The sequence below is a fragment of the Chiloscyllium punctatum genome, chromosome 27, assembly GCF_047496795.1.
Source record: "Chiloscyllium punctatum isolate Juve2018m chromosome 27, sChiPun1.3, whole genome shotgun sequence".
Taxonomy (NCBI): domain Eukaryota; kingdom Metazoa; phylum Chordata; class Chondrichthyes; order Orectolobiformes; family Hemiscylliidae; genus Chiloscyllium; species Chiloscyllium punctatum.
The window spans coordinates 31,068,270-31,091,590 of record NC_092765.1 but is presented as its reverse complement, the minus strand read 5'-3'; the positions used below and the strand labels follow the sequence as shown (position 1 = coordinate 31,091,590).

Here is a 23,321-nt window from a genome sequence, read left to right as displayed (position 1 = left end):
GAAAGCCTGAACTTTCACCTGATCTATCCAGTGAATGGGAGGGGTTTGGGTCGATCCCATCAATTTTATTCTCTAATGACTTAACTGGAACATAAAACTAGATAATGTCTAACACTGGCAATAGACTCAACTCTGCCTTATTTCCAATAAGTAAGCCAGGTTAGCATTGGGGTTTAAGATGGAGTCCAGTTCAGCTGCCTCAGCTACTGTTCCCTTCCTCTCATAATCAAACCTCCTTTCCAAGCTCCACTTTATTCCTTATCACAGGCATCACATCTTCCATTAGTTTCTGTAAGTCCTGAGATGTGTTAGACCATCAACACACTTGTTCTCATAATCACATACAATCTCTTTTTGGAATTCTCCTTTTTAATTATTGTTCAATCATCAGTGATAAATTAGGAAAATCTCAGTTTGTCTATCTATTTGTTCCCTCATGTTAGATCATGACTGATTTCTCCTATTTCCAAATATTTAAAGTCACTGTATGCAGACAAAGAATGACTTTATCAAACATCATACTGTTTTAAGCAAAAACAAGTTGTTTTGTTGTCATTTTTTTCTTTCCACGTTTTCTTTACTTTTGCTGTTACCATTCAGTTACTCCAATTCTCAGCCAGGACAATCTCAGCCCAATTTCACATTGCAAAATAAGAGCCACCCTGAAATTCTCGAAAAAAATACTTAATGGTACAATTAGTCCAATATTTTCCAGACCACAGAATAAATGACAGAGTCTTGGTAGCTTTTTAATTACTGCAGTTAAGTTGTGTAATAGAAATATGTTTGGAGTTGACTTCCTGTTTCAGACAGTAATTGCCACAGAGATAGGAATTAAATTTCCATTGGCTGCAGGGTGCCATTCAGTCTGCATGAGTAAATTACAGTCTAAAACATATACACTAATTACAAAGAGAAAAGTAGTTTAGACTAAGTTTACTATGCAGCAAATGTGCCTTTAGTTCCCTACTTTTGCCATAAGTATTCAATAACATTTTGAAACAAGAATCTACTGTGTCCTATGCAAACCATGTTGTAGAGTTACCTTTGTCACAAAATTATTAACCAACTAGTGACTATTGAATGCTGAACACAAAACTAGTTTGGCAAGGATAATTGCAGCCCGCCATTGAACAACAGCCACTGTTGTGAACATTCTGCAGTTCTCCACCCAGTTTATTCCTCCCAGGTAATTATGTGTTGGCCTTGAAAAAGTTCAAAAGGAGAGATATGAAATTTATTCTCAGCTCAAAGAATGCATAGTACTCAGATAAGCTTAAAGACCTGGATTTATATGTTTTAAAACAGCTTAAATTTAGAGGCAAAGTCATAAAGGTACATAAAATTATGGAAGGGCTTTATATTGCGCACCTTTGTAAATTATTTCAATTTGACAAATATGTGAAGATCAGAGGACGTGCATCTAAATTAATCATTATTTGTATACAGCCATACCATCATTGGACAACCTATTTCCAATTCTTTGACAAACTCAGCCCTTACCTCAGCTTTTCTGTCACGGAAACATTCATCTATACCATATTTGAATATGGAATATGGTTCAGATTAACCTCACTAGTTGGAACCTTTGCAAACTTTAAGTCATTCTAAACTCAAGCCCATACCTTAACTCACATCAAGTTCCATTCATCTATCTATACTGACTCCCAATTAAAATGTCTCAATTTTAAAATTTGTATCCTTCCTTCCAAAATCCTCCATGAATTTGCTCGTCCTTGTCCTCATCCCTAACCTCATCCAACCTTATAACCCTCTGATATCACTTTCTGTGCAAATTATGATTTCTTAAACATTCTTGATTTTAAACACAGCAGAATTGTGCCTTCAGCCATCAATGCACTAAGCTGCAAAATTCCCTCCCTAAGTGTGTACACCTCTCTACTTATCCTCCTTCCTAAATGATACTCCTTAAAACCCATTTATTTGATCAAATTTTGGTCATTTGGCTTAATTTCTCTTTAAAAAGCCTAGTAACAAACTTTGTTGTTATATAAAATTACATGAATGTTGTTTGCTAACACTTGTGAAACACATTGGAATATTCTATTGTATCATGATCACATACTAATGCAGTGTGTCAAGCATTCATCAGGGTGAATTGCAAAATATATCAAAGTAAAGAAAAACACTACAGATAATAAAAGAAAAGTGCTTATTGGCTAGAAAGTGTACTTTTATGGATAATGGTGGTGCGTTGTGAATGCACCAATCAATGATGACTGGCAGCTAACTGCCACACTTTATTTAAGTTTAAACAGATTGGCAGTCGACCTTCAGTCATCACTAACTGATACATTCTACATGGCATCACCTCTCTCATCTGAATCCACTAGCCAGCCAATCAGCATTCTCCTCGCATACAGCATAATTTATTTTCCCTTTATTTTGGTATTTCTCATGAACTGTCCCAATACATGCAAGGCAAAAAGTTTCAACAGAATGTGTGACTTTTTCAGCAATACTCAAGTTCTGTACTACCAAACAATTATAAATGCAGTTATTGTTGCACTAGGTTAGATCATACACCGTTCTTCTTTTCCTAATAAATGATCATATGAATCATTTTGAAAAGAGATAAACCTCTGGAATGCATTGTTGATTTGTCCAATGTATGCTGACTCTGCATGTCCTCATCTGGGACCTGGACATACACTCCCTGGAACTATACTCCCTGGAACAGAGATGATATCAGACAAAGCAGAAGATAATGTGCATGTGGTTACTGTAATTCCTAGACTGATTTCAATTGCTTGAGGTGTTTGGAGAACAATAGTTAATGCTAGCTTTTCCATTATCAGCATTTATATACTTATATAAAGTTTTATGCCACTAGATCACAAGGCCATGGTGGAGAGGATAGGAAGCATGTAGCCATTATGTCTGGGCATCCTGAATATAGGGCAGGTTTGACTGGTCAACTGATATTTTCTTATCTGCTAATTTCAAGTTTTTTTAAGCATGTGCAGTGAATGGTGACCAAGATTCAAATTAACATTAAATTTTAAATTATGTACTAATGTAGTTTATAAAATAAGTGCTTTTATTTCCTGATAGATATTTAATTAGATATTTATGTTATGTAATGGATTGAGGATCTCACCAATGCTTTAGGGTTAAGTGTGCATCCATTAATATCATCAGCAAGTTTTCATCCCTTACAATGTAATGAATATTTGCAAAACTATTAAGCATTGTTGAGTAGTTTTAGAATGTTCCATTCAATAATGCAGTACAGTAATAATTTTATCTGAATCTTTCCGATAACAAGTTTTATGCATCCATAAGTCTGCTGAGTAATGCCAAGGTAGGATAATCAATCTTTGTAGAATTTTGAGCATCAACAGTCATGACCATAATGTTGAAAGATTATATATAATCTTAAGGGAAGTAATTGGAATGAAAGAAGTAAATATAAGGTGAAGTAAAAAGTCCTCTTGGTATTGGAATTTCAAAGACTTTAAACTCAGTTGGACATCTGAGCGTTATGAGAATTTTGCAGTTAACCACCAAACTTAAGTTTCACCAAAAATAATGCAAGAAAATAAAAATGGCTTTAAAGACATCCACAGAAATGAAAGACCCAGGGGTTGGTTTAAGTTCACTAGCTACCTTACAAAGGAGCAGCGCTCCAAAAGTTAGTACTTCCAAATAAACCTGTTGGACTATAACCTAGTTTTGTTTGATTTTTAACTAAGTTCACATAGCAAAACAGATAAGCACTGATTGCTTGGGAAATCAATTCCAGATTGTATAATGCTTGAGGCGTTTGGAGAAGCAGTGTCTTCATGATCTAACAGATTCAGAAACTCCATGGCAGTTCTGCATCACACAGCATTCAATGGATGTTAGTACTGTGGAGGACTCTACCCAAAAGAAAAATCATGTCCAACATGGGGAGCATAATATTTTACAAGAATCTGAAACAACTCTGCACGTGAGTATTTTGCTAGAAAGAAGAAAAGCAAAACTATAACAATGGCTGTTGCAGAGACGTTGGCCAATGATTGTGCCCCACAAAGTTTCAAGACCAAAACAAATGGTTTGTACCTTTTAGAATAATAACTGCACAATGAAAGCTTCAACTGAATGTGCAGCATTAGAGAAACACGAGTGCTACGTGCAACATTCAACACCTACAGGCCTGTCTGAAGATGCTCAAGATGGAAATCTGACAATGAAACCATTGAAGAGAAAGTCAAGCTGAATAATGGAGTGACACTTATCTCACGAGGAAAACTGAGTTAAGAGTTCATACAACAAAAAGAAAGAAGATATGCAACTCCAGATAATGGACACAGAAAAATTCCAATATTTCAGCTGAAACTAGCTTGGATTAGTAGTGCCGCACTACCAGAAGAGACTTCCAGTGGTCTGAGCAGTAGTGAATGATGCTGATGAATGATGATGATTTACTCTCGCTTGTACTCCACAATGACAGCACAGTAAAATACAATGAAAAGCTTCAACTGTTGCCACAATCTGGTGCCATTTTTAATAGCTTAAGAATAAAAACATATAGCTGAAAGAGGGTCTATCTTCGTTCTGCCACAGGTCCTGAGCCCTGAGCCCTGAGCCAACTCACCAGCTGCTCTCCCCAAAATGTCACATTCTGAAGATGAAGAAAACAAAAGACAGGAAGTGTAATGAGAGAAGACAGCAAGTGATCTGTTTGGAGTGGATGGGCCCAGGAGTCCAAACACTACCTATCTTGCTGGCCCTGCCATCTTTCACAAGGTATGTATTCAGTGAACGGTACTGTTCCAGAGAGAGTAAAAAGTTCTACTCCAAGATTCATTCATGCTATATCTGGAATGTGATAAGTCATGATGGGCTCTTTAACTTGCTTAGCTTGATGCTCATTATAAGCACTGCATTGGCTGATGTAGTCCTTAAATCTCATTGGTTATGTTTGGCCAGTAGATCACTTCTCTTGTCTTTGTTTGGACTTAATTCGTTGATGATTCTCATGGATGTTTTTCAACCTCTCTTTTATCAATTCAACTGCAGAGTGCCTGAAAGCACACTCCAATTGTCATGATATCCTTAAGGTTATGATGAATTACAAGTCCCTTAATGCACAGGTGAATACTTCAGACACTCCTAAATAATTGTGTATGTTTCTGAATTTCCCATCATCTCCAAACCAAATGAAAATGTTGAGGCAGTGGTGAAAATTGCCAATGGGATAATCAAAAGTAAAGATGCAAAAGAATAGATCCAAATTTGTACATTTCAATCTAATCCAAAGATAAGATTGACTTGTGCACTTCAATCTAAACAATTCAGAAATACATCACCTGAAAGTATGGAAAGTAGTCCAAGTCCAGGAACCAATGTTGCACCACATCAGACTATTCTTTCAACAGCGTACAAAAAAAATGAAGCCAGAAGTAGCAGAAGGAGTAAGTGATCAGATCCAAGATAAATAACTTTGAAAAATAAACTTACCAGATCATGGCTAGAGCTGAGAGTTGGAGAGCCAGGCGTTCAAAACAATCAATAAATGGCAGTCCACTTGGCAATCTGTAACCTGTGTAGATCAGTTGTCAAATCATACGAGGAGAAAGTGAACAACCAGATCTATTGTTAGATCTGTAGATGTTCCACATTCAACTGGGGAAAGTGTTACTGGAAGGAAGGAAATTGAAGTACAGGTCCTCAAGGGTCATAATCTCCATATTACTGTCCGAGCCACGTGCCAATTGGCACAGGGATAAGAAAATTAGGCAAGTAAACACGTGGCTAAGGGATTGGTGTGGGAAAGAGGGATTCCACTTCATGGGGCATTGGCATCAGTTTTGGAACTGGGGGGATCTGTACCATTGGGATGGTCTCCACCTGAACCGATCAGGTACCAATGTTCGAGCGAAGAGGATAAATAGGGTGGTCAGTAGGACTTTAAACTTCTGAGTTGGGGGGAAGGGAAAGTAAAAGCGACAGGGATTATGGAGTTAAATGGAAAGATAAGCAGGAGGATAGCATGTATGCAGGCGGATTTAACCTTGAGGCAGACTGGGAATGCAGCAAAAAGGAAGCATAACTTAGGACATCTTATGACTTCCAATATCTCTAATGATAAGAAAGTCAGCATTAAGGCACTTTACCTGAATGCTCGTAGCATTCGTAACAAAGCAGATGAACTAATGGCACAGATCATCGTGAATGATTGTGCTGTGGTAGGCATCACAGAGACGTGGTTGCAGGGGGGTCAGGACTGGCAGTTAAACATCCAAGGATTTTCAACTTATTGAAGAGACAGGGAGGTGGGCAGAGGGGGCGGGGTGGCCTTGTTAGTTAAGAACAAAATTAAATCTATGGCACTGAATGACATAGCGTCGGATGATGTGGAGATTGTGTGGGTGGAATTGAGGAACCACAAAGGCAAAAAAACCATAATGGGAGTTATGGTACAGACCTCCTAACAGTGGTCAGGACCAGAGGTGCAACATGTACCAGGAAATAGAAAAGGCATGTCAGAAAGGCAAGGTCACGGTGATCATGGGAGACTTCAATATGCAGGTGGACTGGGTAAATAATGTTGCCAGTGGATCCAAAGAAAGGGAATTCATGGAATGCTTACAGGATGGCTTTTTGGAACAGCTTGTCATGGACCCCACAAGGGGAGCAGGCTATTTTGGACCTAGAGCTATGTAATGACCCAGACTTAATAAAAAATCTTAAAGTAAGGGAACACTTAGGAAGCAGCGATCATAATATGGTAGAGTTCAGTCTGCAGTTTGAAAGAGAGAAGGCAAAATCGGATGCAATGGTGTTACACTTAAATAAAGGTAATTATGAGGGCATGAGAGAGGAACTGACAAAAATAGACTGGAAGCAGAGCCTAGCGGAGAAGACAGTAGAGCAAAAATGGCAGGAGTTTGTGGGTATAATTGAGGACACTGTACAGAGGTTCATCCCCAAGAAAATACAGATTATCCGGGGAGGGATTAGACAGCCATGGCTGACAAAGGAAGTCAGGAAATGGATTAAAGAAAAAGAGAGATCCTATAAAGTGGCCAAGAGCACTGGGAAATCAGAAGATTGGGAAAGCTACAAAAACAAACAGAGGATAACAAAGAGAGAAATAATGAAGGAGAGGATCAAATATGAAGGTAGGCTAGCCAGTAATATTAGAAATGATAGTAAAAGTTTCTTTCAATACATAAGAAACAAACGACAGGCAAAAGTAGACATTGGGCCACTACAAACTGATGCTGGAAGCCTAGTGATGGGAGATAAGGAAATAGCTGGAGAACTTAATAAGTACTTTGCGTCAGTCTTCACAGTGGAAGACATGAGTAATATCCGAACAATTAAAGGGAGTCAGAGGGCTGAGTTGAGTATGGTTGCCATTACAAAAGAGAAAGTGCTAGAAAAGGTATAAGGTCTTAAAATTGTTAAATCTCCTGGACCCGATGGGCTACATCCTAGAGTTCTGAGGGAGGTGGCTGAGGGAATAGCAGAGGCGTTGGTTGAGATCTTTCAAAAGTCACTGGAGTTAGGGAAAGTCCCAGATGATTGGAAGATCGCTGCTGTAACCCCCTTGTTCAAGAAAGGATCAAGACAAAGGATGGAAAATTATAGGCCAATTAGCCTAACCACGGTTGTTGGTAAAATTCTAGAATCCATCATTAAGGATGAGGTTTCTAAATTCTTGGAAGAGCAGGGTCGGATTAGAACAAGTCAACATGGATTTAGTAAGGGGAGGTCATGCCTGACAAACCTGTTGGAATTCTTTGAAGAGGTGACAAGTAGGTTAGACCAGGGAAACCCAGTGGATGTGGTCTATCTAGACTTCCAAAAGGCCTTTGATAAGGAGCCACACAGGAGGCTGCTGAGCAAGGTGAGGGCCCATGGTGTTCGAGGTGAGCTACTGGGATGGATTGACGATTGGCTGTCTGACAGAAGGCAGAGAGTTGGGATAAAAGGTTCTTTTTCGGAATGGCAGCCGGTGACAAGTGATGTCCCACAGGGTTCAGTGTTGGGGCCGCAGCTGTTCACGTTACATATTAATGATTTGGATGAAGGGACTGGGGCATTCTAGAGGAGTTTGCCGATGATACGAAGTTAGGTGGACAGGTAGGTAGTACTGAGGAAGTGGGGAGGCTGCAGAAGGATCTAGACAGTTTGGGAGAGTGGTCCAGGAAATGGCTGATGGAACTCAATGTGAGCAAATGCAAGGTATTGCACTTTGGAAAAAAGAATACAGGCATGGACTACTTTCTAAAAGGTGAGAAAATTCATAAAGCCAAAGTACAAAGGGATCTGGGAGTGCTAGTCGAGGATTCTCTAAAGGTAAACATGCAGGTTGAGTCTGTGATTAAGAAAGCGAATGCAATGTTGTCATTTATCTCAAGGGGGTTGGAATATAAAAGCACCGTTGTGCTACTGAGACTTTATAAAGCTCTGGTTAGGCCCCATTTGGAGTACTGCATCCAGTTTTGGTCCCCACACCTCAGGAAGGACATGCTGGCACTGGAGCATGTCCAGCGGAGATTCACACGGATCCTTGGAATGGTAGGTCTAACATACGAGGAACAGCTGAGGATCCTGGGATTATATTCATTGGAGTTTAGAAGATTAAGGGGAGATCTAATAGAAACTTACAAGATAATACATGGCTTGGAAAGGGTGGACGCTAGGAAATTGTTTCCGTTAGGTGAGGAGACTAAGACCCGTGGACATAGCCTTAGAATTAGAGGGGGTAAATTCAGAACAGAAATGCGGAGACCTTTCTTTAGCCAGAGAGTGGTCGGCCTGTGGAATTCATTGCCGCGGCGTGCAGTGGAGGCCGGGACGCTAAATGTCATCAAGGCTGAGATTGATAAATTCTTGACGTCACAAGGAATTAAGGGCTATGGTGAGAATGCGGGTAAGTGGAGTTGAAATGCCCATCAGCCATAATTGAATGGCGGAGTGGACTCGATGGGCCGAATGGCCTTCCTTCCACTCCTATGTCTTATGGTCTTATGGTCTACTGTTTAAGCAGATTTTTCCAACTAAACTTGGATCTAAATGACTATCAGTCAATCATTCACCAACAAATGCATTAACCCAGACACAATGACAACAACACTCATCGTGGTAATGAGAACTCAGCAACAAGTGGACTATTATTATTCTGATAATAGTCTATTCTCAAACACAACTCAAATGTACCAATTAGCAGACCTGAATGCTTTAAAGATTTTCTGCAATGCATGTGTAAGAACAGACAAAATTTGATCTCATGAAAAAAAGAATACATTCATGTTCATGCTTATTTTCTTGATGGACTCTGTATGTTGAGTAACTCAAAAGATAGTTTTTTTTATGAAAAGAGATATAAAACAATACCTTAATAACCTATGGCTTGTGACTTCTGATTTCATTTTATGTAAATAAAGATTTTGGAAAGTTGTAGTTTTAAGTATTACATGGAACACTTTTCAATGGCGCAGAACTATTTGCTTCCTCACTGCAACTTAGCTTCTGGCCCAACCACAGCTCCTTTACTGCAGAAACCTTACCTTTGTCTGTCACTCCTCAGCTTAACTACTTCATGTTCTTCAAAACTAATCGGTAGTCACAGTAAGTCCTCCTCAACTATTGTCTTGTTCCCTTCTCATCTACACAAACCTCAAATTTCCAAAATATTCAACTCCCACCTCATTCTTTATCTGCTGCAGCCCTATATCCTCTTCTCCTGATGCAGCCCTTTTCTGTCCTATTCGGTTCACCATTGGCAACAATGCCTTGGCTGCTTTGGGGTTTCTTTCTGAAATTCTCTCTTTTGTACCTTTGTTTCTGAATATCTCTCATACTATGTTTTTTTAAAAAAAACTTTTCAAAACTTACGCCTATTAAAATAGACACTTGAGCAAACAATTCCCATCAAGGAAAGGAATAAAAGATTCCAGGAGAGAGGAAAATGCTAAAATACGAGAAAGGCCTGGGTGAACGGGTTTCAAATCCAAAAAACTTATGAGGACGTGAGAAATCATCTTTTTATAGTTTTAAGGAAGTTTACTTTTAGCACGTTGCAGCTTTTGATGATATTTCACGTTATCATTTCGTTGCAGACTATACACAGGCTTCCAAAAACAGGAACAAATCCGGCTTTGTCTAGTGTGTTCACTTGTGACCATTCGCTTTTGTTCCACTGGGCGAAAGGCATCGGTTGCCTTTTTTTAAAAACTTTTTCTGTTATCAGTATAACAAAATAAATCTGAGCCAGGGGAGCTAGCCATCAGATTGGAACTTTAAATAAAATCCGTATTGTTTACAAAAAAAGGTATTTTTAATTCAAGAAGCCAGACTAGAGTAAACTGTCTCCCAACTCTAATATCCTATGATTTATTTTCTTTCGTTCCCAGAATAATGAATAAGATTATCACAATCTAGGCAAGATTCTTTCACGACGCTTCGAAAGAATAACGCTGTGCAAAGAAGGAGAAATGCTGAACGGCTTTACCGCCTATGAAGGAAGCAGGTTGAACTCAAGTTTGTTTACCTGGACAAGGTACTCGTTGATCTTCAAATTATTTTGTCAAGGAGACCCAGTCTGACGCTCTCGAACGAGATATCGCAGTGAATTTCAACCCAGTGCCCACTGGCTGCTCTCCACAAATTCGCTGGAGTCTTTCCGATCGTTTGGCTTATTTGTAAACGTTTTGCTCACCCGCCTGGACCAAACTGATTGGTACATACGGCGGAGCCAGGCCCAGGGAGATTAGCAGAGGCCGTTTGAGCTGTCAATTATGAAATGTCACCCAAGCAAAACGCCTCTGTACTGTCAGGAGGAAGTAGCTTTCAACAAAAAAAAGCCTCCAAATGTTAATCAACAGAAAGGGAAGACATAGAACAATATTAAACAAAATTAATTGGATACTTGTGATGTTATAACAACCAGTTTTTTTTAATGTTATCAGCAGGACAACTGGTGTGTCTGATCGGTGAGCAGAAAATAATAAACATGACTACTGTCTTTCTCAAGGACGTTCTAAGTTGCTGCTTTTAAAAGCAGAAATCCCATTGTATTCTGTGGCGCAGGTCACCAGGACCGCTATTTAAAACACATATAAATTATTTATTATTTAATAAGTTTTCCTTAAATAATGTTCACAATCAATTTAAAACTTTTTTTCTACATCAGAACGGCGTCTATACTTTCCCGGTTCGTACAAATCTTCGGTGGATCCTGAGGGGTTCCCTAGAACTGCCAGTATATCTCTTAGTTTTCTCGCAATGCTTCATATCGCATTATATTGTTGTGGGGAACAATATAAATCATGCATTTTCTGATATTTTGTTCTCAGCTACAATGTTTCTTTATCGCCTCCTGCACAATTACTTTCTCCGCGTAACGATTCAATAATGCCTCCTAAAATCAATGTCATTTTATACACCGGAACACTAGGGCTCGCTCAATGGTTCGCACTGCTGCCTAACTGCACCAGGGACCCAGGTTCGATCCCACCCTTGACTGTCTGTACGGAGTTTACACATTCATCCTATGTCCGTGTGGGTTTCCTGCCGTGTGTTCCAGTTTCCTCCCACAGTCCAAAGATGTGCAGTTTGGGCGGAGTGACTAATGCAGTAGAATTGCAGAGATGGGATAAGGTTCTCTGTCTGAATGTTGGTGGGATGCTCTTTGGAAAGTCGATGCAGACTCGATGGATCGAATGGCCTGCTTCCACACAATAGGGATTCTATGAACACTAACTTATAAACCTTGCATAAATGTACACGAAAATGCAAAATAGGAGCAAAATTAATCATTTAGCTCCTCCAATGAGATAATGGATAACCTTACTGTAATCTCAAATCCGCATTTCTACTTAACCCAATAGCCTTTCTCCCCCCCCCCCCCCCCTTTGCTTGTCGAATCTATCTCTTCATTAAAAATATTCAAAGGCTGTGTTTCCACCATCTTTTCAGCAAGAGTTCCAAATGCTTTCAAATCTCAGAAAATATTTTGTCTCATCTGTTTTTAATGAATGACCCTTGACTTTTAAACAGTGACCACTAGTTCTACATTTTGTCTTCAGAGGAAACGCCCTCTCCACTCATGATGCTTCTTGAGTGTTAAAACGGGCTACATTAATGAAAGATATTATTGTTGTGCTGTAACCACTTAAACACACATAGAATAGTCCAGGTTCTAATTCTTCACACATGTTTTTGATCCTTTTTTTTCCTCCAGTCTTTTGTGCCCCAACCATTCAAGATGACATTCATAACTCATATTATTAATAGTCTTTCTGGCTTTCTCAATTTCAATTCACTTTTCTCTCTACCCCCAAGCTTTCAGCATATTGTATTCCTTAGTCCACTGATTAGGTTCAGGGTGGTAGTCTGCCCAGTCCCTTTAATTTTATACTGGCACATTCTTCCTCAAGTCTCATTCACTTCATCCTGACATCAGTCTTAAGAGACAGCTGTAAATGTTGCAGTAAAGAAGAATGCAGAAGAATTGTATAAGATAAAAATAGATAAACAGCATCCACTTGAAAGTTTGACAACACTCAAAATAGAAAAGCCTTCCAATCTAGATGAGAAGTATTCTAAGTTGTTAAGGGAAGTAAAGTGAAAAGGTGGAGGCCCAATTTTCCAAACCTCTTTAGATACATCAGGACATTACACAACTGTGCATTTACCTGCACTGTGAGAAACAACTGTTTTTCCATTACTCTATGTTTTTATCCTTTTCCAACTTCATGCTCAGGCATCCATTGCTAACATGTTTATTATATAGTATTTCATTAAATGCCTTCTGAAAGTTTGTATGGATATTTTCTAAACAACCTGTTCAGAGATGTTATTGTGCACCTGCAAATAGGGGGTCTTGAGTGGTACAAAGAGAGTGTAGGGTGGTAAATGGTACTTCTTTGTTCAAGGAAAAGGGGATGGGGTTGCAGGGCAGGGGAAGAGGTATAGACCTGTTGAGTTCGGGCCAGTTGGCATGACTTTGATAGTTGACAAACCTTTAAAGAAATTAAACAAGAAAAAAAAATTGGAAGAAGAGAAGTTAAATATACAAAAGCCAGTATGAATTTATAAAATTTATACAAGGGGTATAGATAATGAGAATGGAAGGTGTCTTTTCCCTCGGCTGGGGAAGTTCAAGACTAGGGGACACATTTTTAAGATGAGACGAGAAAGATTTAAATGAGGGGCAATTTGTTTTACACAGAGAGTGGTTCATGCGTGGTATAAACTTCCAGAGGAAGTAATGGATGTGGGAACAGTTAAACTGTTTAAAAGATATTTAGATAAGTACATGGATAAGAAATGTTTGGAGGGATATGAGCCAAACACAGCCAGGTGAGACTTGTTTAGTTTAGAATTATGGTTGGCATGAACTGGTTGGATTGAAAGCACAGTTTCCATGCTAATAACTCTTTGACTTTTAAATACTTCTTAGAGCCTTGTGATCACAGCACTTAAGAAATAGAATCACCTGTTTAATCAGTGAGTAAAACATCTTAGTGATCAGTTAAACTGATTTCCAGGACTCTTGTGGTGCAGTGGTAGAGTCCCTATATCTGGGCCAGGAGGCCTGGGTTGAAGTCCCACCTGATCCAGAACTGTGCAATATCATCTCTAAACAGGTTGTTTAGAAAATATCTTAAGCCATTTTCAATTCATTTAACTTGATCAGTACTTCTTTGCATGGGTACCATTTTAGTAGCTCTACCTTGAACTACAACTGAGGAACAAGAAGAGTAGAAGAAGCTAAGCCCTTTCAGCCATATGCTAATCCACTAGACAGAAGGAGAAGACTCTGAAGTTAAGCTTAAAAGGTAGCAACTCAGTATCTCAACATGTAAATAGCAGCACTTTAGGAAATTCAGGCATTGTACATCAAAACTGTCATCTGCAGCCTCTAGGAATATGATCACCTCCCAAAATCTGGCAGTTGCACCTCCATAAGGAGAGAAAGCAAAGAGTATATACATACAAGTGTGTGAATGTTGGTTCTTCAGATGGTGACGTGTGGAGGTTCCTACAGGCAAGGTTATGAGTCGAGTTGCAGGTTACATTAGACTGGGGAGGCTTTGCAGAATATTGAGAAGGTCAGAATATGGGGAGTCGGTGTATTAAACTTCTTGGACACTGTATCCAGGTTCAAGGGACCACCCTTCTGCTGCTCACTTCATCAGAAACTTTCATGCATTCTGACTTGGCTTGAGAGAATGACCTCTTCTCTTTTACTCTCTGCATCATTAACAAACATCACCCCACTTCAATCCTTCAAATTACACTGTAGCACCTACAGGTAATCGTCCACAACCAGAGTGCAGCCTTCCTCAGTCACCTTTCTTCTGCTGTTGAAACTATGGACATCAATTTTAACAGGGTTACTTTTATACTGTAAAGTAATGTGCTTATGTAAATACAAATCTGCACCAATGACTGGGAAATGGTTATCCCAGAAGCAGCATGGGCAGTCTTGTCCTATACCATGATTAATATTACCCTTTACTCAATGTAGTAAATGTTAAATCTTCAGCAGCCCCATTGTCAGACACAACTCAACAACAAGGTTAGATCTCACGGAATACAGGGAGATCTCGCCATTTGGATACAGAATTGGCTCAAAGGTAGAAGACAGAGGGTGGTGATAGAGGGTTGTTTTTCACACTGGAGGCCTGTGACCAGTGGAGTGCCACAAGGATTGGTGTTAGGTGCTCTCCTTTTTGTCATTTATATAAATGAGTTGGATGCGAGCATAAGAGGTATAGTTAGTAAGTTTGCAGATGACACCAAGATTGGAGGTGTAGTGGACAGCGAAGAAGGTTACCTTAGATTACAACAGGATCTTGATCAGATGGGCCAATGGGCCAAGTGGCAGATGGAGTTTAATTCAGTTAAATGCGAGGTGCGGCATTTTGGGAAAGCAAATCTTAGCAGGACTTATACACTTAATGGTAAGTTCCGAGGGAGTGTTGCTGAACAAAGAGACCTTGGAGTGCAAGTTCACAGCTCCTTGAAAGTGGAGTCGCAGGGAAATAGGATAGTGAAAAAGGCATTTGGTATGCTTTCTTTTATTGGTCAGAGTATTGAGTACAGGAATTGGGAGGTCATGTTGCGGCTGTACAGGATATTGGTTAGGCCACTGTTGGAATATTGCATGCAATCCTGGTCTCCTTCCTATCGGAAAGATGTTGTGAAACTTGAAAGGGTTCAGAAAAGATTTACAAGGATGTTGCCAAGGTTGGAGGATTTGAGCTATGGGGAAAGGCTGAACAAGCTGGGGCTGTTTTCCCTAGAGCGTCAGAGGCTGACGGGTGACCTTTATAGAGGTTTACAAAATTATAAGGGGTATGGATAGGATAAATAGACAAAGTATTTTCCATGGGGTAGGGGAGTCCAGAACTAGAGGGTATAGGTTTAGGGTGAGACGGGAAAGATATAAACGGGACCTAAGGGGCAACGTTTTCACACAGAGGGTGGTACATGTATGGAATGAGCTGCCAGAGGATGTGGTGGAGGCTGGTACAATTGCAACATTTAAAAGGCATTTGGATGGGCACATGAATAGGAAGGTTTTGGAAGGATATGGGCCGGGTGCTGGCAGGTGAGACTAGATTGGGTTGGGATACTTGGTCGGCATGGAGGGGTTGGACTGAAGGGTCTGTTTCCATGCTGTACATCTCTATGACTCTATAAAAGCTTTAGTTAGAAACCCTTCCTTTGAAAGATTTGGAACATTACTTTATCAGTCTCTCGGGTTGGTTGAGAAATGCAGAAAATGGGTTTCTAATCCAGAAACTGCCTCCCTACCATGTATGCTGGGATAAAATTTCTGAGATGGAGTTTGTCCATCAAGCAATGTGCTATTTAAATGGAGAGAGGTAGCAGAGCTCAGTGGTACAGATGAATCCGCACAAATCACAAATCTAATATGCAGATACAATAAGGGGCTACGCAAGTAGGGAGATCTATTTCCAATCTTCAGCACCTACAGTTCTTTGTTTTATTTGAGGTTTTATTACTGTTGTACAGGGGTTGGAGAGGTCTCAGCTGGAGTCCCATGTAAAGTTTTGATCACCTCATTTTAAAAAGATTAAAATTTCTTCTGAAACAGTTGAGAAAATATTTACTTGGCTCATTCCTGAGATCAATGGCTTAAAATCTTATTGAAACACAAGATCTCAATGGTATTGTGTTGGAAGCACATCAGGAGGTTGTTTCCTCATGTGCGGAGATAAAAGCTAAGGAGCATTGTTTAAGAATAAGACATCTCCTTTTTGAGAGAGGCAAGGAGAATAGTTCTCTCTTGAGGTTCATTAGTCTGGAATTCTCTTGCTGGAAAGGAAAGAGTGGTTCTTTAATTTTATTCAAGGCTGAATTAGGTAGATTTTTGATAGTGCAGGGTCAGATGATTACCACCTACTCCCTCCCCTCTGCTATATTGAGGCCGATACAGGAAGTGGAGTTTGCAAGCAAGGGCATTAGAAAAGATCCCTAGTGCATTCAGTGGATAGCTATTTGGATACCACTGCAGGCACATTGAACCAAAAGGTTTCCTTCTGTGCTGCATCATCTTATGACTTTATGGGGCTTCTTTTGAGAGGCATTCATTTAATGTGAACATTGTAAGTATCTTGAAGATGCTGTTAAGGACATACGTAATTTCTTTAACTTGTAATTTTATGTTATAATGTTACAATATTTATATCAGAACGTAGTCTTCAACATAATAGTGAAAATGATTTGATTGCCAAAGAATTTTGAAATGACATTTGGATTAATTTAATGCCAGGAAAAATATTCAGTAGTCCTTGGAATAATGAGAGGCATAAAGACTAACAAGTGCCGAAACTACAGACATGTAAGACTGAAGCTTAGAATAATTTTTCCCTCCTATGAATAGTGGATGAGTGGAATAAACTTACAATAGAAGCAATTAATGCTATAATAGTTCCTTTTGAGATGGCTTACTATCCATTTAAGGAAATGCATTACCAATTAGAGCAAAATTGTCCATGCGTAAATACATTTACTGCGGCATTCAGATAGCTAGAATTGCAAGTGTGGGTTGTCACTTGGATTATATTCTGCAGCTATGTTTTTTTTTAATTTACTCTGTGGTGGAGGCAGAATTGTTAAATATTTGTAAGGCAGAGATGGATAGATTCTCAACTAACCAAGGCACACAAAAGGTTATTGGTGATAATGGAAATGTGGAGTCAGCCATGTTCATCCATAATGGCAGCATAGGTATTACACTCAATGACTTGATCAAGCTCCTAACTCATATGTTATATATCAATATGCCAAGGAGAAATATCTCAAGCTGTTTCCCGAAAAATTTCAATTTTTATGTTCTTTGGCTTTTTCGTCAAACGTGTGTGGGTTTGCTAAATCTATGTTTAAAATGGCATTGATAATAATGTATGATTTGTGAAAAATTGATATAATTCTTCACATTTATTTATCTCCTCATAAAATAGATGATGTCAGTCTTCACAGTTGGGACCATTCTCCTCTTACAAATACTTTTCAGAAAATATTTATTATTTATTCCAGACCCTCCACTCAAATACCACAATCCAGTTAATTTACAAAGTAATTTGAGGTTGAACTACTTAATTCGAAATAGAATTGACAATTATCATCCCCACTTATCCATGCAGCAGCATGTATTCTAGTCAAATTAATTTTTTATATTTTGTATTAGCAAAAGCTTCAGAAAGGATCTGGCAACTTAGACTGACAGAAGTATGGAAAGCAAGCAAGGGATAGAATAATACATTTATCATAGATTTACCATGTTCTAAGCACATTGAGGAAATAATTAAATAACAATTTACATGTTAGAGCTCCACCATTTCGTCTCCTCAGCTTCTTCTCCATCTGTATACCAACTTCCCTTCCCCAAGGTTCTCAATTTCTCTGACTCACCTTTCTCCCTTAGAATTATTACTGAAACTGCATCTGATGTCACCTAGACTCTATAGTAATAATATTGTAAAAATCCTGACTAAACATTGACATATAGATTTGTATTTATTCGCAAATTTATCTTTACCTCTGAAACTCATAGCCTCCACACCTTTGCAGAATAAAGTGGACAAAAGCATGGGAACACTGTCATCCACAAATTTAACTTCAACTCCCACAGCAACCCAAATTGGACTGATGTCAACATTTCTTCATTACTGGACTAAAATCCTGGAAGTCCCTATCAAAACAGCATTATGGGAACACTTTCACAGCATAAACTGTAGAGTTCAGTAAAGGGTGTGCCATCATTTTCAAGGGCAAATACAAGTAGTGAAAGCATGTCTTTTTCAAAAAAGGTCATATTTCAAAATGAATAGAAAAATAATCTGAATATTTTCATTGTGGTGCTATCGTGGAATGCAAAGACAAGTTTAGACTTTAGATTATTTTTATATTCTTGAATTTCCTATGTTTTAAGTAGGTGATACTCTCAACTACTCATCAATAATATCATTAATATTTAAAGAAGCAGCTGAGAAAAAAAAGATGTTTACCAAAAATCAACCAAAAAAGACAAATTGTGAAATGTTTTAATTAAGTTCAACATAAAAATGCTGCTAAAGATCTTGAAATGAGAATTTCTTATTCGCTGAATATTTCAAAGACTCAAGATTTCGTAATGTGAATATTTACTGATGTTGGATCTTTTCCCACATTCTTTCATGGTTTACCAAAAGCTAATAAGCTGTACATTTGCAGATTGTCACTGTCAGTGTCTTAACCTTGCATGGTGTACAACTATTTTAGACAATGGCTGTTTCATGACTAACTGTAAAATATCTTAGTAATAACTTCCATCATAGTAAAAATTGTTCAGTTCTTAAGCAGTTACTTAAGGCTGCCACGATAAAATCCAACTATACAAGATGTCAAAACAAATTAACTTTATTAATAATTATCCCCAAGAGCTCATATTAAAATACAAGCCAATGAAACAAAAGATTAATTACAACTGGGACTAAAATAAATTACTATGTATAGAACAGTTATTTAAAAAAAAGGTTAATTGTGGCATTCTTGGAACAAATCATACATTTAAGCAATTTGAACACAGAATAACCTATCGGTTATATATATTCTTCCCTTTTAGTATTTTGCTACAAGTCTATTTCAGGCTAATTTTAAATCTGTCTAATTTATCAATATCTTGCTCTCAGGTTCTTCAGCTCTGTTTTCATTTAACTGTATTTTTCTTAGTATTTCAGGCTCTTCTCCCATTAGTGTTTCTTTCTCCTCATCCTGTTCCTTAGAAATTTCTATCTCATCTCCCTTCTTCTCAGAGTCGTAATTCTTCAACTTCTCTCCTTGGCTCACTTCTTCTTGGTCCTTCTGAAGCTCCAATTCGACTGGTCTTTGCTTCTCCTCCTCTTGATCCTTCAGATTCCCTGTCTTTTCTCTGTTTTCTTTCTCGGTCTTTTGGTCCACCAGAAGAAACTCCAGCTCCGCTCCTCTCTGTTCATCGTTCTCTTGGTCCTTCAAAATCTCACGACAAGTTGCGGTATGTTTTCCTGCATCTTTGTCCTTCATATTCTCTAGCTCTACCCCTATTCGATCTTCTATTCCTTTCTCTTTCGGATTCTCCGCCTCTTCCCTTTGCTTCTCTTTCTCCTCCTCCTGTAAAGTGTCCTCTTCTCGACTTGTTCTTTCCTGATCCTGCGAAATCTCCAGTTCAGTTCTCCTCCGCATCTCGTCCTCTTGACTCTTCTCTACCTCGGGTGCGGTTGGATTTTCTTTCTGCTGCTCCTTCAAAATTCTTAGGCTCATCCCTGTGAGTTTTTCTATCTCTTGGTCAGCGGGGGTGTCTAGTTCTGTGTCTCTGTGTTTCTGTATATCTAAGTCATTATCCCTCGGTGGTACTCTCTCTTGGCCAGCCAAGCCACCCAGTTCTGCCGGGTTTTGGTTCGGTCTGTCGCCCTCTTGTAGAGTCTTCAATTCTCCTGTTTGTGGGTCTGTCTCCTTGCCACACACAGTACCCGGCTCGCTTCGTGCATCACCGGCTCTGTGCTCCTCGGGGTCGCCGGGCGCCTTGCTGCAGCTCATTTCTTTCTCCTTCCTTTCTTCCAGCTCCACCCTAACGTGCTTCTCCTTGTCCCTTCGGCTGCCCAGGTGCGCGCCGAGCTGCCTCTTCTTGCCCCGGATTTTGCAGCCTTTCTCCCGGTTCCTCTTCCTCCGACGGATTCTCCAGCTCCGTCCCCATTTCTCCCTCGGCCTCTTCCTCTGAACCTCCATTATCCGATTGCCCGCCCGTCCGTCACCCACCAGGTACTCCGGTCTGCTTTCCCCCGCCCGGCCGTAGTCCTCTGAAAGCTCCTTCCTTCGCTTTGCGGTTGTGCCCTTTACCTCCCCGCGCTCAGCCCGCCCTGCTGAGCTGTGCCGTTCCCAACCGCCCCGCTCCCTTCAAACGGACGCCTCCTTTTGTCCTCCGCACGCGCCAGCCGCCCTCGAGCTGCCAACGGCCAACCGCCGCAGCGCGCGCGCGCACGCGGGCTTTTTAAAACCCCCCCTCGCCCCTCCCCCTCCACCCCACACCAACTTGCTCAATCCGTTCAACTCGCCGACCGACAGAAGCTGCTCAGAATTCCACCGTTCGTACCCCCACCTCACGCACAACATACACGCCAAATCAACGAGCCCCTTGCCCACCAATGCGGGTGGTGGCATTGAGACCGGGCGTCGAGATTTCCTGACCGCGGATGCTGGCCATTTTTCAAAAAAAAAGGCCTGGTGGTGGGGGTAGGGGGAAGAAAAGCAGAACAAAAAACCTGTCAGAGCAGATGCGCACCCGAGTTAGCAGGTCAGAAAGTTCAATCTATCACTGCTGTAATGCATATGCTTACGGTGAATGACTTTGAGGGGAATATAATGAAATACAGCAGTGGCGTTAGTGGATACTGCAGATGCTCGAGATTCGAGTCAAGATAAGAGCGGGGTGTTGGAAAAGCACATCAGGTCAGGCAGTATCCGAGGAGCAGGAGAATCAATGTTTCTGGCGTTTTGGGCCCTGATGAAGGGCTTTTGCCCGAAATGTCGATTTTCCTGCTCCTCCGATGTTGCCAGACCTGCTGTGCTTTTCCATCACCACTCTAATCATGTCTAAAATACAGCAGTGCCTAGTTTGAGGTGGCACCTGGCCTAATGAGACATGAGCCCACGAAAGATCCCAGGGTATGGTTTGATGAGCAGCAGTGTTCTCCAAATGTTCTAGGCCAAATACTATCCTCAAAGATTGGTGTGTCATATTTATTTCTATTCTTTAATATGGACTTGTCTGTCTAAGTTGGCTCCCATATTTGTTCAGGGAAAATCTCATGCTATATGGTTTGAGGAGTAGCAGTGAGGGAAACATTGCACAGCTCTTATGGAGGCATCTTTTTTTTTCCTCTCGTGAGAATGCTCTCTATCTTCCAATTTCACACTATGTTGCCCCAGTCAGACTGAGAGATCTAAAAAATCAAAACTAGATATTAAGCAGCATTGCTGGCTGTCACTACATTATAATTTCATTGGCTCCCTGACTTTCTCCTTTGTCATTAGAGCTGAACATTGGCCTTGGTTTAATTCAACAGAATTATGTCTTAAAACTTATTTCTAGTAATAATAAATGTAGTAATACTGAATATAATAAATGCTGCCCATTGAGTGATTACTATTGCTAAATCAACTAGAAGGAATTGTTGCCTTTGATTGGGGAGGCGGGTGTTCAATCAGCTCAGGATATTGTGAAATTTACTTGAATATAAAAATCCATCTTTCAGTTGCTCTGCACTGCTGCAGCCATTTCCTAAAGTGTTTGTGGTTATCCTACGATCTCTGTGATATTTCTGGAGTACAGGGAGGACAAACTACTATAGCTATTGCATTACTTTACATGATAAAGCCAAATATAGTGGTGGGAAATAAGATTAGTCACGTGTTCAATCAGAAATGGCTCACATGCCAGGGAAATTGAACTGGGGATAGGATGCAGGTGAAAGGAGGAGGAGGAGAGGAGAGGGAAGAGAGAACAAGAGAGAAAGAAAAGGAGAGAGCAGTGAAAGCAGAAACAAGGACAATATTGAGTGTAGTTATCATCCTCCTAGGTGAATGCTGAGGTCTCAGAGTTCTGTTTCGTTTAATGATAATGTTTATAAATTACTTGGAGTTAGAAGACAAAACATAATAACATCATAGCATCTGCAAATTAGCCATTGAAGGTAATGCATAAAGTTAAATAAGATAAGCTACAGAAAGTTATGAATATGCCATTGAGATTTGACAGACATTTGGCAGATGGAGTTCAAAAGAGAGAACTGGGCTGAAAAATGTCAAATGGAGTTCAATTTGGATAAATGCGAGGTATTGCATTTTGGTACAACAAACAAGGGTAATGTTCATACAATTAATGGTAGGGCCTTAGGGAGTGATGTAGAACAGAAGGACCAAGGAGAGCAAGTACATAAATTCTTTGAAATTTGCATCGCATATATTCAGGGTGGTTAAAAAAAGCATTTGGCACTCTTGCTTTTATTGCTTAGTCATTTGGAGTAGAGGAGTTGGAAAGTCAAGTTGAGATTGTACATGTCATTGGTGAGGCCTCTTCTAGAGTTCTGTGCCCAGTTCTGGTCCCCCAGTTATAGAAAAGATATTATTAAACCTGGAGAGGGTTCAGAAGAGATTTACCAGGATGTTGCAGGGTATGGAAGGTTTGAGTTATAAAGAAAGGCTTGATTGGCTGGTACTTTTTCCAGTGGAGCATAGGAGGTTGAGAGGCAATCTGATAGAACTTTAGAAAATGAGAGGTACAGATAGCAAAATGAGAGGTATAGGTAGTTGTCTTTCCCTAGGATGAGGGATTTCAAGACTAGAGAGCACATTTTTAAGATGAGAAAATTTTAAAAATACATGAGGCAACTTTTCTAAAAAAAAGAGGGTGGTCCGCGTAAGGAATGAACTTCCTGAGAAAGTGGTGGATGCAGGTAGTTATCACACTTAAAAGACATTTGGATAGATACATGAATAGGAAAGGTTTGGAGGGATATGGGGCAGGTGGGACTAGTTTTGTTTGGGATTATGTTCAGCATGGATGGGTTGGACCGAAGGGTCTGTTTGCATGCTGTATGACTATGGAGAGCAATTCATGGGAAGCCAAAATAAAACTGGTGTGCAAGCCTACCATTTGGAAATCATTGGTGAAATCACACTTAGTGTGTATTCTGGTCATTGCAACATCTTTTTTATAGGGTAGATACTGAAAGAATACAAGGTAGACATACAAGAGTAAACAATAAGGAATGGAAGAATTAGATTAAGAAATGAGTATGTAAATT

The 23,321-nt window shown here is 39.8% G+C and overlaps 1 protein-coding gene across 3 annotated transcripts in view; it reads right to left on the bottom strand.

Annotated features, from left to right (window-relative positions):
* rhbdl2 (rhomboid, veinlet-like 2 (Drosophila)) overlaps positions 1–10,640 on the bottom strand; it is a 66,679-nt gene extending 56,039 nt beyond the window's left edge. For all 3 annotated transcript variants that reach the window (XM_072548480.1, XM_072548482.1, XM_072548481.1), the window contains exon 1: positions 10,514–10,640. The gene's annotated coding sequence lies outside the window, so the exon portion shown is untranslated. The remainder of the gene's footprint in view (positions 1–10,513) is intronic.
* Positions 10,641–23,321: the final 12,681 nt, after the last annotated feature.